This window comes from Herpailurus yagouaroundi, unplaced genomic scaffold (genome assembly GCF_014898765.1).
Source record: "Herpailurus yagouaroundi ecotype Mexico unplaced genomic scaffold, PumYag 29, whole genome shotgun sequence".
In the NCBI taxonomy this organism is placed as follows: Eukaryota; Metazoa; Chordata; class Mammalia; order Carnivora; family Felidae; genus Herpailurus; species Herpailurus yagouaroundi.
This window is the reverse complement of record NW_024412377.1, coordinates 116,250,679-116,268,711: the sequence shown is the minus strand read 5'-3', so window position 1 is coordinate 116,268,711 and position 18,033 is coordinate 116,250,679. Positions and strand designations below refer to the sequence as shown.

At 39.9% G+C, this 18,033-nt stretch overlaps 1 long non-coding RNA gene across 1 annotated transcript; it reads left to right on the top strand.

The window, feature by feature from the left end:
• The first annotated feature begins 1,919 nt into the window (after window positions 1-1,919).
• On the top strand, window positions 1,920-10,320 carry LOC121015877 (uncharacterized). Its single transcript, XR_005784023.1, has 3 exons — window positions 1,920-2,340; window positions 2,868-2,925; window positions 9,829-10,320. It is a non-coding gene; the product is annotated as an uncharacterized LOC121015877 (long non-coding RNA).
• The last annotated feature ends 7,713 nt before the right edge of the window (window positions 10,321-18,033 follow it).

The following is an 18,033-nucleotide window of genomic DNA, read 5'->3' as shown; positions in this document are numbered from 1 at the left end:
TCAGACTGCATTCCAGAATGACTAAATCAAAATCTGCTCTTCAACAAGATGCCAAGTGATTCCTGTGCACATGCACATCTGAGAAGCATGCTCCAGAAATTTTCCAAATTTCCCTGATAATGAAAATAACCTAGTATGCTTATCAAATATGCAGATGATCTGATGTCTTCCTTGGAAATCATGATTCATTAAGTCTGGATTATTTTTCTATTTAGGGAGGAAATACCAGTCTCAAAGATGAAGCTATCTGCAAGTGAAGAATTGGTCAGAGAATCTATTTTTTGCTGAACTAGACTTCCTGCTGCAGTCTCTTTACCCTCTGTGTGTAACAGTGGAGGACAGAGTACTTAGGCTTCTTCAAATCGCAGATGATTTCCAGTTCCTATGCATATGAATCCTTGTGATCAATCTTTGTTTTCCCTAGCAAGCATGAGTCTGTACCTAGCTACAAAAAATGCCCAATACAATACCACTAATTACCTTGGGGATTTGTAAAATGCAATACGTGATACATTTAAAGCAACACTTGTGACATTACACTAAGGAATTGCCATGCAACATAAGAACTAAAACATCTCCCATATTGAAGTTACCTGGGTATTCCTTCTCAATCCCATACCCCCAGCCTGCTCCATTTTCCAACCCTTCCAACACAGAGGTGACCACATTCTACATTTTGCCTTTATCACTGCCTTTATTTAAAAGAAAATCATGGCTGGGGCGCCTGGGTGGTGCAGTCGGTTAAGCGTCCGACTTCAGCCAGGTCACGATCTCGCGCTCCGTGAGTTCGAGCCCCGCGTCAGGCTCTGGGCTGATGGCTCAGAGCCTGGAGCCTGTTTCCGATTCTGTGTCTCCCTCTCTCTCTGCCCCTCCCCCGTTCATGCTCTGTCTCTCTCTGTCCCAAAAATAAATAAAAAACGTTGAAAAAAAATTTTTTAAAAAAAATAAAAGAAAATCATGGCTTTACCACATATTTGTCCCTAGTCAGTGTTTTATATGTTTTGAATTTGATTTTTTTAATTTTTTAATGTTTATTTATTATTAAGAGACAGAGAGAGTATGAGCATGGGAGGGGCAGAGAGAGGGGGAGACACAGAATCTGAAGCGGGCACCAGGCTCTGACCTCTCAGCACAGAGCCCAACATGGGGCTTGAACTCAAAAATCGCGAGATCATGGCCTGAGCCAAAGTCAGATGCTTAACCAACTGAGCCACCCAAGAGCCCCATATGTTTTGAATTTTATAAAAACAGGGGCGCCTGGGTGGCGCAGTCGGTTGGGCGTCCGACTTCAGCCAGGTCACAATCTCGCGGTCCGTGGGTTCGAGCCCCGCGTCGGGCTCTGGGCTGATGGCTCAGAGCCTGGAGCCTGTTTCCGACTCTGTGTCTCCCTCTCTCTCTGCCCCTCCCCCGTTCATGCTCTGTCTCTCTCTGTGCAAAAATAAATAAATGTTAAAAAAAAAAAAACAGTATCATACTATGTACACTAGTGAGGGTTTGCTTTTTTACTCACCATTATTTCTAGTGTATTCATGTTCTTTCCTGTTGCTACATCAGTCATTCTCACTGATGGGTAAATTTCCATTTGTGTGAATATGCTATTCTACTTATCCATTCACCTGTCAATAGGCATCTGGTGGTTTCCTTTAGAGCTTTAAAATGTATTTCAAAAAATACCCTTAGGGGGCACCTGGGTGGATCAGTCCATTAAGCGTCTGACTCTTGATTTCAGCTCAGGTCATGATCTTGCAGTTCATGAGTTTGAGTCCCGCATTGGGCTTTGTGTTGAGAGTCCGAGCCTGCTTGGGATTCTCACGCTCTCCCTCTTTCTCTTCCCCTCCCCACCACTCACACTCTCTCTCAAAATGAATAAATAAAGAAACAAACAAACAAACAAACAAAACTTTAAAAAATTACAAAATACACTTAGGCAGGAGTATCTCCATAGCACTTTATAGGAGTGGAATTGCTAGGGTATTGGGGTAGGCTGACAATGCCTCCCAAAGATATGTCCGCATCCTAATCCTTCAAACCTATGACCTTATTTGGAAAAAGAGTTTTAGCAAATGTAATTAAGTTAAAGATCTTGAGATAGGGAAATTATCCTGAATTATCCTAGTGAGCCCTAATTGCAATCCAACTGTCCTTATAAAGTGGGAGCCAGAAGGAGATTTGAATCCAGACAGAAGAGAAGGCAAGGTACCTTGTCAACACCTTGATTTCAGTCCAGTGAAACTGATGTTAAACTTCTGGTCTCCAGAACTGTGAGGGAATAAACTACTATTGTTTTAAGTCCTCAAGTTTGTGGTGATTTGCCACAGCAGACACCGGAAACTAATACAGGTAGGCATACGTACAAATTGAGAAGGTAATGCCAAACTATTTTCTACTGAGGATGTGCCAATGTCATGTATCAAATATTAGTTCCAGTGGTGGTTCCAAAATTTCTGTATAGGAGGGTTTAGGAAACTTGTATTGAAGCTATATTTACATGATACTTAAAAAACAATGGGGAAAAAGACCACCAAAGATCCCTATCAAAGAATGTTGGTGGAGAGAGTGGGTTGCCAATCATGGACACATTTTCAGGTTATTAGTTTGCAGGCTTGCTAATCACAACTGATCCAGTCCTCTGCTTCCTTGTATTATTCTCTTGCTGTTGGAAACCATGGAGAGATCATCTTGTTGGCCCATGGTCAGGGAGGTCAGGGAGGTGTAACTAGTTCTTAGATTTTTAGTTCTTAGGTTTTTAAGATCACTGGCATGTCATGTGTTTATTGGAATGATTTCCCTGTTTATGAAGCTATTTTTGTTGTTATACCAAGAGCATGTTTATGTAAAAGCATTACCCTGGCCTTTGCACCTTGCAGAAACAGCACTTTTCTTCATGACAGAGGCTCCAAGGACACCGAAGGGGTTGAACTACAGGTAAGTCCCCTGTGCCCTTTACTCTTTGCATATCTGTTTGATTTGATACAGTTCGTAACTCAATCTTGCCAAACTCCTGACATTCCAGGTCTCTTTTGCTGCTGCTGATAGTTGCAGCCCATTAGGTATAAAAGCATGAGATTTTTAAAAATTTTGCATTTCCAGCAATCAGGAGGATGGTATATTAGTCTCTGTTGCCGCTTTAACAAATTACCACAAATGTAGTAGTGTAAACCAAAACAAATTGATTATTTTATAGTTCTGTGGGTCACATCCAACATGTATCACAGCGGGTTAAAATCAAGATGTTGGCAGGGCTGTGCTCCCTTCTGGAAGATGTAAAGGAGAACCCATTTCTTTGCCTTCCTCAGCTTCTAAAGGCTGCTCACATTCCTTGGCTCAAAGTTTCCCTCCTCCCTCTTCAAAACTAGCAACAGTTCATCTCTCTGACCATTTTCCCATAGTCCCATCTCCTTCTGACCACATTGAGAGAAATTCTCCAACTTTTAAAAATTAATTAATGTATTTATTTTGAGGGATGGGGGGTAGAGAAAGAGAGAGACAGAATCTGCTTCATGCCATCAGCACAGAGCCCGCCGACACAGGGCTCGAACCCACGAACTGAACAGTGAGATCATGACCTGAGCCAAGATCAAGAGAGGATGCTTAACCACCTAAGCCACCCAGTTGCCCCAGAAGTTCTCCAATTTTAAAGACACATGTGATTTTAGTTCCCAGGTATCCCAGAATTATCCCCCTTGTCAAGATTCTTAAATTAATTACATCTGCAAAGTCCTTCTTGCCATATAAAGTAACATATTTGCAGATTCTGATAATTAGGACATGGACATTTTTGGGGGGAGCATCATTCTGCTTACCACAGATTTGTTTAAAGAGGGAAATACAGAAAAAATACTATGCTTATTTAGTAACAAGAGCTATAGGCATGTATGCCATATAAGCAAATTGTTGTTCTGAGGGCCCATTAGAGCATTTCCTTTAAAACTTTTTATTGAGGAGCACCTGGGTGGCTCAGTCATTTGAGCATCTGACTCTTGATTTCTGCTCAAGTCATGATCTCATAGTTCATGGGTTTGAGCCCTGTGTCAGCCTCTGAGCTGTGGCTTGGAGTCTGCTTGGGATTCTCTCTGTCTGCCTCTCCCCTGCTCATGCTCTCTCTCTCAAAAATAAATAAAAATAAACTTAAAAAAACTACCTTTTATTGAAGTATAATCTCCACACACTTATCTTAGCCAAAAGACGAAGAAGCAATGAAATATAATCTCCATAAATAAAAGTGCACTTATTATCAGAGTACAGGTGGATAAATTTTTTAATTTTTTTTTTCAACGTTTATTTATTTTGGGGACAGAGAGAGACAGAGCATGAACGGGGGAGGGGCAGAGAGAGAGGGAGACACAGAATCGGAAACAGGCTCCAGGCTCTGAGCCATCAGCCCAGAGCCCGACTCGGGGCTCGAACTCACGGACCGCGAGATCGTGACCTGGCTGAAGTCGGACGCTCAACCGACTGCGCCACCCAGGCGCCCCTAGGTGGATAAATTTTTTATAAACTAACACATCCTTGTAGACTGTGCCCAGAAAAAGATACAAAATATTGACCACTCTGTAGAAAGCCTCCCCATATCCTCTCCAGTCATTACTCGTGTCAAGGGTAATTGCTGTTTTAACTTCTGGCATCATAAATTAATTTTGTATACATTTCAACTTAATATCAATGGATAAGTTTATTTATTTATTTTGAGAGAGAAAGAGCACTGAAGGGGCAGAGAGAGAGAGGGAGAGAGAGAGAATCACAAGCAGGCTCTGCACCATCAGCATGAATCCTGATGCGGGGTTCAAACTCATGAACCATGAGATTATGACCTGGGCCGAAATCGACAGTCAGTTACTTAACCGACTGGCACCCCTAGTATGTACTCTCAACAATAGAGACTATCTTAGGATCTCTTTTGCACTGCTGGTGGGAATGAAAACTGGTGCAGCCACTCTGGAAAACAGTATGGAGGTTCCTCAAAAAATTAAAAATAGAACTACCCTATGACCCAGCAATCGCACTACTAGGTATTTATCCAAGGGATATGGGTATGCTGTTTTAAAAGGGCACATGTACCGCAATGTTTATAGCAGCATTATCAACAATAGCCAAAGTATGGAAAGCGCCCAAATTTCCATCAATGGATGAATGGATAAAGAAGATATGATATATATATACAATGGCGTATTACTCGGCAATCAAAAAGAACGAAATCTTGCCATTTGTAACTACTTGGATAGAACTAGAGGGTATTATGCTAAGCAAAATTAGTCAGTTGGAGAAAGACAAATATCATATGACTTCACTCATATGAGGACTTTAAGACACAGAACAGATGAACACAAGGGAAAGGAAGCAACAATAATATAAAAACAGGGAAGGGGACAAAACATAAGAGACTCTTAAATATGGAGAACAGACAGAGGGTTACTGGAGGGGATGTGGGAGGGAAATGGGCTTAACGGATAAGGCACATTAAAGAATCTACTCCTGAAATCATTGTTACACTATATGCTAACTAACTTGGATGTAAATTTTAAAAATAAAATAATAAAAAATATAGACTATCTTAGTATCAATGGCATCATAAACATGTACTTATTTTACTCAACATTATTTTTGTGAATCCACCTATTTGGTACATATAGCTATAAATTATTCATTCTTATTGCTGTGGAGTTTTCCATTCTGTAAATATACCACAATTTCTTTATCCTTTCTGTTATTTATAGGCACTTGGATAGTTTTCAGGTTTGGAGCTATCATGACTTATGCTGCTATAGACACTACTGTTTATGTCTTTTGGTGAACATGTAAACACACTTCCAATGGGTTGCACCTGGAAGTGGTGTTGCTGAGTCATAAGGGATATATATATATATATATATACATATGTGTGTGTATATATATATATATATATATGCATATATATGTGTGTGTATATATATATATATATCTCCAAAATATCTTTATCAAAATATCTTTACCATTCTTACCAGCAATGTATGAGAACTTCAATTTTTCCACATCTTCACCAATACTTTTTTTTTTACAGTCTATAGTTTTCTCTATATACATTCTGCTAGGTATGTGGAAGTATTTCATTATGGTTAAGATTTGCATTTCCCTAATGACAAATGAAGGTGAGCATCTCTTTATACATTTATCAGACATTTTGTGCATTTTTCTATTCGATTGTCTTTTTCTTATAGATTTTTAGGAGGCCTTACTATATTCTAGAAACAATCTTTTTTTTTTAATTTTTTTTAAAGTTTATTCATTTTTGAGAGACAGAGAGAGACAGAGCGTGAGTGGGGGAGGCGAAGAGAGAGAGGGAGACACAAAATCCGAAGCAGGCTCCAGGCTCTGATCTGGCAGCATAGAGCCCAATGCGGGGCTCCAACTCACCGCGAGATCGTGACCTGAGTCCAAGTCAGACGCCCAACCGATTGAGCCACCCAGGCGCCCCTGGAAACAATCTTTTTGATGGATATATCAGTGGGTTGTCTTTTTATGAGCATAAGTTTTTAATTTTAACATAGTCCAAACCAATTTGCCCATTTCTCCCTTTATGGTTAGCATTTTTGCTGTCCTTTCTTAACAAAATAAAACAAACAAGCAAACAAAAAGCTGTCTTCTATTTTCTTTTAACTTTGTTTTCTTTTTCAACTTAAAATAGGATGAATACTCATTTTAGAAATATATGGGTAATGAAAAAGGAATCAGAGGGGGGAAAAATCAACCATAATTCAATACCCCACAACAAAGATATTTAATTCATGTTTTATGACATTTTGATGTTTGACTTTGAAAAACAATTACATGTCATGGTAATTGAGTGAGACCAATTACATGGAAATTTGGACTTCATTTCATTTATTAATATAAAAGTATTAAATGTACCAACCTACATTGAAAAATTAACCTATTAATCTCAGTACATTTTACTTTCTCCTAAGTCTTAATTGTTCTTCCAGTAATACTAGATTTTTGCTTTCCTAGGAATATAACACTTTGCTACAAAACTGTGGTAGAAATCTAACATAATAAGCATCTGAAACTCCTTATCTCATAACATGTATTTTTTTTTGCAAAAATAAGATAGTGACTAATATTCATTGCCAGGTAGATAAAAATAAAACCTTAGTTCATAGGCATGGTTTTCTAGTTTTAAAAAACACTGACTTAATCCCTATAAAATATTCAGTTCACCAAAAAGTTCTGGGGCCTTAAAAATAAAAATAGTTTCAGAAAAACAACCTATCATTTCCTTTTCACACCAGAAATATTTGTTGGATTGTGTTGAAAAGAATCTCTTTCAAATTCTTTCCCCTAATTCTGATCAGATAATTTCCCTTGCACACTATACACATCCAATCAATAAATATCTATCAAGCGCCTACTGTATGCTAGGTACTCCAGTCATATGGCTTCCAGAAGACATTGTACCCTTGTGACCTTGTTGAAGACCACAGAATGCAGCCTTTGGGGAGGCACCAAGCTTCATTACACATTTGTAATGTGTAATGGGGTATAATTTGGAGAATCCTGAGGCATACACCCCATGACCCCACCAGCATGACTGGGCCCTTTCTGCCTTATTCTTGCCCACCTGCTCCAGTAGCGAGTGGAAACCTGGTTCTGAACTCTAGCTAGCTCTGTGGCTGGAGCCCTGCAGCAGTTAGAATCCTTCATGGAAACAAAAGCTGTTTGGGGGCACCTGGGTGGCTCAGTCTGTTGAGCATCTGAATCTTGGTTTTGGCTTAGGTCATGATCTCATGGTTTGTGAGTTCAAGCCCCGCATTGGGTTCTGCGCTGACAGTGAGAAACCTGCTTGGGATTCTTTCTCTCCCTCTCTCTCTGCCCCTCTGCTGCTTTCTCTCTCTCTCTCTCTCTCTCTCTCTCTCTCTCTCTCTCTCTCACACACACACACACACACACACACTAAATAAACTTTAAACATTTTGAAAAAGTGTTAAAAAAAGAAACTGTTCTGAATATGTAAAATATAATCTAATAAAAGGAATTGGTTATGTGGATGATGAAATAGCTGAGAAGCCAATATGGGATGTTCAGGTATCCCAGATATTAGCAGCAGCAGAAGGAAGGCACTACCACCTGAAGGCTAGAGAGAAAGGGTAGAAAATGATACGATTAGAGCCCCCATCGGTGGGAATCAGCTAATGGGAGCAAGAACCACAATGGGTCTGCCTGATGGAAGTGGAAATCATGAAGAATATACGATTGCTGCCAGAGAAGGTTAAGACAGAAAAGCAGGGAAAATGCCCTGCTTTCTTTCTTCTGCCCTTCAGATTTATGCCAGTGCCTGATCCCCACTTAACGACAGGCTGTATGGGGCTAGGAAACAGCCTGCAAGAACCAGGCACCCTACTATGCTGAGCAGAGAGGACAAAGAGATGGAAGAATAGATCTGAGAACGGGTAACCCAGGACTAACAGGACCATTCTGAGACATCTTGGATGTCACCTACCTGTTTTATAGTTTACCTGCTTTATATTTACTTGCAGCTGAGCTCTGCGCATTCGCATATCAGAATTCGTATTATCTCTCGCTGGAACTCCCCATCACCAGCTTCTTGCCTCAGTCCATATTGGAATCACATGGAGCCGGTTTGAAAAAGTACAGATTCTTGGACTTCTCCCCAGATAGTGAATAAGAGTCTTTGGAAATAAAGTAGAAAAATGTATATTTTTAACACCTCAACTTGATTCTGATGTAGACAGTCTTTGGACTCATTTTTTTTTAAGTTTATTTATTTAATCTCTACACCCAATGTGGGGCTAGAACTCACAACCCCAAGATCAAGAGTCACATGCTCTTCCGACTGAGCCACTGCTAGACTCATTTTTAAAGTAGTGCTGGGCACCTGGGTGGTTCAGTCGGTTAAATGTCCTACTTTCCCTCAAATCATGATCTCCTGATTTGTGGGCTTGAGCCGTCCGTCAGGCTCTCTGCTGTCAGTGTGGAGCCCACTTCAGATCCTCTGTCCCCCTCTCTCCCTGCCCCTCCTCCGCTCATGTTCTGTTTCTCTCTCTCTCAAACATAAATAAATTTAAAAAATTAAAATTGTGCTAAAAGATGGGACTACCCTAATCCAAACTTCTAGATCTTCCAATTTGCTTTCATGCTGGTAGAATGAAACCGCCATGCCAAGCTGGACTGTAGAATGAGGGTATTCTCCAAACACACTTGTTTAATACATAAAAATATACCAAACTTTATATTTACATTATCACTAAAATCTGCATGATAGATTAACTTCAGTATCATTCTTATAACCAGATTGTGTCCAACAGTGTCTGTGAATATACTGTTTTTCTGGTTTAAATTGAATTAAACTTGGCATTAAAAAGAAAACTTTCTCTGTCATCTGATTTTAGTTAATAATGAGATTGGCCATTTTATTTTATTTAAATACATGTTTGTTTAGTTTTGATAGCGAGAGTGCAAGCTGGGGAGGGGCAGAAAGAGGGGGACAGAGAATCTGAAGCGGGCTCCATGCTGTCAGCAAAGAGCCGGCTCTGAGGCTCAAACGCATGAACCTCAAGATCATGACCTGAGCGGAAGTCAGACGCTCAACTGACTGAGCCTCCCAGGCGTTCTGGGATTGGCCATATAGACTTTAGCCATAATTGTGTATATTTCACAGAGTTTAAAAGGCACTAAATATCAGAACCACGTATCTATAGAAGATAGGATTCATTGCTTCTCAGCCTTTTGGCTAAGATCAAGTGTACAGAAGATAGGATTCATTTCTTGCATATTTGGTCTCTCTCATAACTTACCAATATTTTCTCTATTACTTTGTTTTGTTTCTTACCGTAGACCCAGCTGCAACCTGAGGAGGTATCTCAACAACCACACAATAATGGAGGAAAGAGAGAACTGAGGAAGTGGGGCTCTGAGCACAGATCTAGCTTGGACATGAGCAGATTTTTCTTTAATGTTTTGCATATTAGGTTTGATATACGATTTTATGTGGAAAAAAAAAGCTTTCACTTACTCATTTTTGAAAATCCTGGACTCTGGACAATTCTTCACATTGAACAAACAAAAGTTTCCATAATTGCAGAATCTTCTATGTTTGATGTTTCTGGGAAGTAGACTCTTCATAAAGGTGTGATTTAATGCAGATTGGGGACATAAGTCTGAACAAGCTCATTAGTCTGCATATTACCTACAGGATTTATTGATGATGGTATGAAACTATCTGACAGCCGTCAGCCAGGAACAATGTATGCATAAACCAGGGGATGAGAAACAGGGTCAACAAACATCATGTGGTCAGAAAATGTCGTTACCTAGGTTAACTACTAATGAATTTTGTTGTTGTTGTTGTTGTTGTTTTGTTTTTTTTTTTTATAAAATTTATTGTCAAATTGGTTTCCATACAACACCCAGTGCTCATCCCAAAAGGTGCCCTCCTCAATACCCATCACCCACCCTCCCCTCCCTCCCACCCCCCCATCAACCCTCAGTTTGTTTTCAGTTTTTAACAGTCTCTTATGATTTGGCTCTCTCCCACTCTAACCTCTTTTTTTTTTTTTCCTTCCCTTCCCCCATGGGTTTCTGTTAAGTTTCTTAGGATCCACATAAGAGTGAAACCATATGGTATCTGTCCTTCTCTGTATGGCTTATTTCACTTAGCATCACACTCTCCAGTTCCATCCACGTTGCTACAAAAGGCCATATTTCATTTTTTCTCATTGCCACGTAGTATTCCATTGTGTATATAAACCACAATTTCTTTATCCATTCATCAGTTGATGGACATTTAGGCTCTTTCCATCATTTGGCTATTGTTCAGAGTGCTGCTATGAACATTGGGGTACAAGTGCCCCTATGCATCAGTACTCCTGTATCCCTTGGATAAATTCCTAGCAGTGCTATTGCTGGGTCATAGGGTAGGTCTATTTTTAATTTTCTGAGGAACCTCCACACTGCTTTCCAGAGCGGCTGCACCAGTTTGCATTCCCACCAATAGTGCAAGAGGGTTCCCGTTTCTCCACATCCTCTCCAGCATCTATAGTCTCCTGATTTGTTCATTTTGGCCACTCTGACTGGCGTGAGGTGATATCTGAGTGTGGTTTTGATTTGTATTTCCCTGATAAGGAGCGACGTTGAACATCTTTTCATGTGCCTGTTGGCCATCCGGATGTCTTCTTGAGAGAAGTGTCTTTTCATGTTTTCTGCCCATTTCTTCACTGGGTTATTTGTTTTTCGGGTGTGGAGTTTGGTGAGCTCTTTATAGATTTTGGATACTAGCCCTTTGTCCAATATGTCATTTGCAAATATCTTCTCCCATTCCACTGGTTGCCTTTTAGTTTTGTTGGTTGTTTCCTTTGCTGTGCAGAAGCTTTTTATCTTCATAAGGTCCCAGTAATTCACTTTTGCTTTTAATTCCCTTGCCTTTGGGGATGTGTCGAGTAAGAGATTGCTACGGCTGAGGTCAGAGAGGTCTTTTCCTGCTTTCTCCTCTAGGGTTTTGATGGTTTCCTGTCTCACATTCAGGTCCTTTATCCATTTTGAGTTTATTTTTGTGAATGGTGTGAGAAAGGGGTCTAGTTTCAACCTTCTGCATGTTGCTGTCCAGTTCTCCCAGCACCATTTGTTAAAGAGACTGTCTTTTTTCCATTGGATGTTCTTTCCTGCTTTGTCAAAGATGAGTTGGCCATACGTTTGTGGGTCTAGGTCTGGGGTTTCTATTCTATTCCATTGGTCTATGTGTCTGTTTTTGTGCCAATACCATGCTGTCTTGATGATTACAGCTTTGTAGTAGAGGCTAAAGTCTGGGATTGTGATGCCTCCTGCTTTGGTCTTCTTCAAAATTACTTTGGCTATTCGGGGCCTTTTGTGGTTCCATATGAATTTTAGGATGGCTTGTTCTAGCTTCGAGAAGAATGCTGGTGCAATTTTGATTGGGATTGCATTGAATGTGTAGATAGCTTTGGGTAGTATTGACATTTTGACAATATTTATTCTTCCAATCCATGAGCAGGGAATGTCTTTCCATTTCTTTATATCTCCTTCAATTTCCTTCATAAGCTTTCTATAGTTTTCAGCATACAGATCTTTTACATATTTGGTTAGATTTATTCCTAGGTATTTTAGGCTTCTTGGTGCAATTGTGAATGGGATCAGTTTCTTTATTTGTCTTTCTGTTGCTTCATTGTTAGTGTATAAGAATGCAACTGATTTCTGTACATTGATTTTGTATCCTGTAACTTTGCTGAATTCATGTATCAGTTCTAGCAGACTTTTGGTGGAGTCTATCGGATTTTCCATGTATAATATCATGTCATCTGCAAAAAGCGAAAGCTTGACTTCATCTTTGCCAATTTTGATCCCTTTGATTTCCTTTTGTTGTCTGATTGCTGATGCTAGAACTTCCAACACTATGTTAAACAACAGCGGTGATAGTGGGCATCCCTGTCGTGTTCCTGATCTCAGGGAAAAAGCTCTCAGTTTTTCCCCGTTGAGGATGATGTTAGCTGTGGAATTTTCATAAATGGCTTTTATGATCTTTAAGTATGTTCCTTCTATCCCGACTTTCTCAAGGGTTTTTATTAAGAAAGGGTGCTGGATTTTGTCAAAGGCCTTTTCTGCATCGATTGACAGGATCATATGGTTCTTCTCTTTTTTTTTGTTAATGTGATGTATCACGTTGATTGATTTGCGAATGTTGAACCAGCCCTGCATCCCGGGAATGAATCCCACTTGATCATGGTGAACAATTCTTTTTATATGCCGTTGAATTCGATTTGCTAGTATCTCATTGAGAATTTTTGCATCCATATTCATCAGGGATATTGGCCTGTAGTTCTCTTTTTTTACTGGGTCTCTGTCTGGTTTAGGAATCAAAGTAATACTGGCTTCATAGAATGAGTCTGGAAGTTTTCCTTCCCTTTCTATTTCTTGGAATAGCTTGAGAAGGATAGGTATTATCTCTGCTTTAAACGTCTGGTAGACCTCCCCTGGGAAGCCATCTGGTCCTGGACTCATTTGTTGGGAGATTTTTGATAACCGATTCAATTTCTTCGCTGGTGATGGGTCTGTTTAAGCTTTCTATTTCCTCCTGATTGAGTTTTGGAAGAGTGTGGGTGTTTAGGAATTTGCCCATTTCTTCCAGGTTGTCCAATTTGTTGGCATATAATGTTTCATAGTATTCCCTGATAATTGTTTGTATCTCTGAGGGATTGGTTGTCATAATTCCATTTTCATTATGATTTTATCTATTTGGGTCATCTCCCTTTTCTTTTTGAGAAGCCTGGCTAGAGGTTTGTCAATTTTGTTTATTTTTTCAAAAAACCAACTCTTGGTTTCGTTGATCTGCTCTACAGTTTTTTTAGATTCTATATTGTTTATTTCTGCTCTGATCTTTATTATTTCTCTTCTGCTGCTGGGTTTAGGCTGCCTTTGCTGTTCTGCTTCTATTTCCTTTAGGTGTGCTGTTAGATTTTGTACTTGGGATTTTTCTTGTTTCTTGAGATAGGCCTGGATTGCAATGTATTTTCCTCTCAGGACTGCCTTCGCTGCGTCCAAAGTGTTTGGATTGTTATATTTTCATTTTCGTTTGTTTCCATATATTTTTTAATTTCTTCTCTAATTGCCTGGTTGACCCACTCATTCGTGAGTAGGGTGTTCTTTAACCTCCATGCTTTTGGAGGTTTTCCAGACTTTTTCCTGTGGTTGATTTCAAGCTTCATAGCATTGTGGTCTGAAAGTATGCATGGTATAATTTCAATTCTTGTGAACTTATGAAGGGCTGTTTTGTGACCCAGTATATGATCTATCTTGGAGAATGTTCCATGTGCACTCGAGAAGAAAGTATATTCTGTTGCTTTGGGATGCAGAGTTCTAAATATATCTGTCAAGTCCATCTGATCCAATGTCTCATTCAGGGCCCTTGTTTCTTTATTGACCGTGTGTCTAGATGATCTTTCCATTTCTGTAAGTGGGGTGTTAAAGTCCCCTGCAATTACCACATTCTTATCAATAAGGTTGCTTATGTTTATGAGTAATTGTTTTATATATTTGGGGGCTCTGGTATTCGGCGCATAGACATTTATAATTGTTAGCTTTTCCTGATGGATAGACCCTGTAATTATTATATAATGCCCTTCTTCATCTCTTGTTACAGCCTTTAATTTAAAGTCTAGTTTGTCTGATATAAGTATGGCTACTCCAGCTTTCTTTTGGCTTCCAGTAGCATGATATATAGTTCTCCATCCCCTCACTCTCAATCTAAAGGTGTCCTCAGATCTAAAATGAGTCTCTTGTAGACAGCAAATAGATGGGTCTTGTTTTTTTTATCCTTTCTGATACCCTATGTCTTTTGGTTGGTCATTTAATCCATTTACATTCAGTGTTATTATAGAAAGATACGGGTTTAGAGTCATTGTGATGTCTCTATGTTTTATGCTTGTAGTGATGTCTCTTGTACTTTGTCTCACAGGATCCCCCTTAGGATCTCTTGTAGGGCTGGTTTAGTGGTGACAGATTCCTTCAGTTTTTGTTTGTTTGGGAAGACCTTTATCTCTCCTTCTATTCTAAATGACAGACTTGCTGGATAAAGGATTCTCGGCTGCATATTTTTCCTGTTCATCACACTGAAAATATCGTGCCAATCCTTTCTGGCCTGCCAGGTTTCAAAAGAGAGATCAGTCACGAGTCTTATAGGTCTCCCTTTATATGTGAGGACACGTTTATCCCTTGCTGCTTTCAGAATTTTCTCTTTATCCTTGTATTTTGCCAGTTTCACTATGATATGTCGTGCAGAAGATCGACTCAAGTTACGTCTGAAGGGAGTTCTCTGTGCCTCTTGGATTTCAATGCCTTTTTCCTTCCCCATTCAGGGAAGTTCTCAGCTATAATTTCTTCAAGTACTCCTTCAGCACTTTTCCCTCTCTCTTCCTCCTCTGGGATACCAATTATGCGTATATTATTTCTTTTTAGTGTATCACTTAGTTCTCTAATTTTCCCCTCATACTCCTGGATTTTTTTCTCTTTCTCTCAGCTTCCTCTTTTTCCATAACTTTATCTTCTAGTTCACCTATTCTCTCCTCTGCCTCATCAATCCGAGCTGTCGTCGTTTCCATTTTGTTTTGCATTTCGTTTAAAGCACTTTTCAGCTCCTCGTGACTGTTCCTTAGTCCCTTGATCTCTGTAGCAAGAGATTCTCTGCTGTCAGCTATACTGTTTTCAAGCCCAGCGATTAGTTTTATGACTATTATTCTAAATTCACTTTCTGTTATATTATTTAAATCCTTTTTGATCAGTTCATTAGCTGTTGTTATTTCCTGGAGATTCTTCTGAGGGGAATTCTTCCGCTTGGTCATTTTGGATAGTCCCTGGCGTGGTGAGGACCTGCAGGGCACTTCACCTGTGCTGTGGTGTATAACTGGAGTTGGTGGGCGGGGCCACAGTCAGTCCTGATGTCTGCCCCCAGCCCACCGCTGGGGCCACAGTCAGACTGGTGTGTGCCTTCTCTTCCCCTCTCCTAGGGGCGGGATTCACTGTGGGGTGGCATGGCCCGTCTGGGCTACTTGCACACTGCCAGGCTTGTGGTGCTGGGGATCTGGCATATTAGCTGGGGTGGGTAGGCAAGGTGCACGGGGGCAGGAGGGGCAGACTTAGCTCGCTTCTCCTTAGGTGATCCACTTCAGGAGGGGCCCTGTGGCAGCGGAGGGAGTTAGATCCGATGCCGGAGGTTTGGCTCTGCAGAAGCACAGAGTTGGGTGTTTGCGCAGAGCGAGCAAGTTCCCTGGCAGGAACTGGTTGCCTTTCGGATTTGGCTGGGGGATGGGCGAGGGAGATGGCTCTGGCGAGTGCCTTTGTTCCCCACCAAACTGAGCTCTGTCGTCCGGGGGCTCAGCAGCTCTCCCTCCCTTTGTCCTCCAGCCTTCCCGCTTTCTGAGCAGAGCTGTTAACTTATGACCTCCCAGATGCTAAGTCCACTTGCTGTCGGAACACACTCCTTCCGGGCACTCTGCTTTTGCCAGACAGACTCGGGGGCTCTGCTTGGCCGGCAAACTGCCCCTCCGCCCCGGCTCCCTCCTGCCAGTCCATGGAGCGCGCACCGCCTCGCCGCCCTTCCTACCCTCTTCCGTGGGCCTCTCGTCTGCGCTTGGCTCCGGAGACTCTGTTCTGTTAATCCTCTGGCGGTTTTCTGGGTTATTTAGGCAGGTGTAGGTGGAATCTAAGTGATCAGCAGGACGCGCGGTGAGCCCAGCGTCCTCCTAAGCCGCCATCTTCTTCCTCCCTCCCTAATGAATTGTTTTAACTTTAGAAACTTCTTGCTCTGACAGGACTATTTTTTTTAATGACTATTTTTAAAAGAATTTTCACTGAAACCTTAGGTGGCTTGAATTTGCCATCACAAAATAATTTTGGCGGGGCATCTAGGTGGCTCAGTCACTTAGGCGTTTGGCTCTTGATTTTGGCTCAGGACATAATCTCACAGTTCATGAGTTCGAGCCCCGCTTGGAATTCTGTCTCCCTCTTTCTGACCCTCTCCTGCTTGCTCTCTATTTCTCTCTCAAAATAAATAAAAATAAACTTAAAAAAAGGAATTTTTTATCTTTGAAATATTGGTTTATTCCTTTAGTGAAATTAGGCAATGTGACTCTGTTGTGTCTTTTTTCTACCTTCAAAGACATAATGCAATTTTTAAAAATTGCTTAGCTATTATTTACCTCCAGCAAGACATGTTTTATAGTCTTATTGAGTTCCACTCAAGATGTGGTTAAAGCCAGCCAGTAGTGTTAGTAGTTGAAAACAGTGAGGGGTAAGTGTTTCATGTGTACAATATTCATATGACTCAGAAGCATGGGTTTGCTTGGTGAGATGTTACACAGCTATTAAAATGATACTTACAAAGTTAATATGATATCATGAATGATATAATCTTTAGTGGAAATGGAAGACATAATTACATACAATGTAATTAGGATCATATTTTAAAATATATGCACCATATCCTTTGATCCAACAACTCCACTTCACAAACAGGTGTGCAAAGATAAATATAGAATGACCACTGTATTCTTTATAAAAGCAAAAAGTTAGAAATAAAAAATCTTCATCAGTAGGGATTACATAAGGTATGGTACATCTGTGCAACAGAATACTATATAGTCATTTTGTAAATGGAGGAGATACACATATTTGGACTCTGAAAGATGTTTAGATGTATTGTTATGAAAAAAAAGCAAATTATTGAACAGAATATAGTATAAACCATTTGGTAAAAATATCAAGTCAGCATATATAATAGATAACATATTAGATACTACATATCAACTTATATATTATAACATAATATAGAATGCATATATAAACTTGATATATGTAATAGATAATTTTATCAAACTTTTCACAGTAATTATTTTTATGACTCTTGTGGGTTGGGATTATAGGAAATGTTAGCTTCTCCTTTATTCATTTCTGCATATAAATTGTTTATGGTAAGCATGCCAATTTATAATACATTATAATATAATGCATGCAATTTATGATACAAAATACATAAAATTTCAGTATTGAAAAAAGACTGGAAGGAAATACAATAATATGACTGTAATGATTGTTGATAGAACCATGAGAGATTTAAAAAAAATTTTTGTGCTGTAATAATTCCATGTATAACTCTTATTCCATATGTTAATGCCACACTTCTGTAATTAAAAAAAAAGAGGAAGAGAAAGAAGGTAGGGAGTTAGAAGAGGAGTTGTCAAGGATTAGATTAGGTCATTTAAACACCTAAACATCTTCCAGTTTCAATTTACTGTTTAGTCAGTGATAATGTTGAATTTTCAGAATGCCCAAAGTACAATTTGGTGAATCAGGTTATTTAAGAAGGCCAAATTATGGGAGAAAGGGCATCAAGATAAATATATAAGTTTCTTTTGCTGGAGGCTTCCACCAAATGTGTTCTTAACACTGTATTAATCATACAAACTGCTAGCACTGGAATCCCTCACAGTAGAGGACATTCACTCCTGGAGCACTGCTTCTCCATTTGTATGTAAG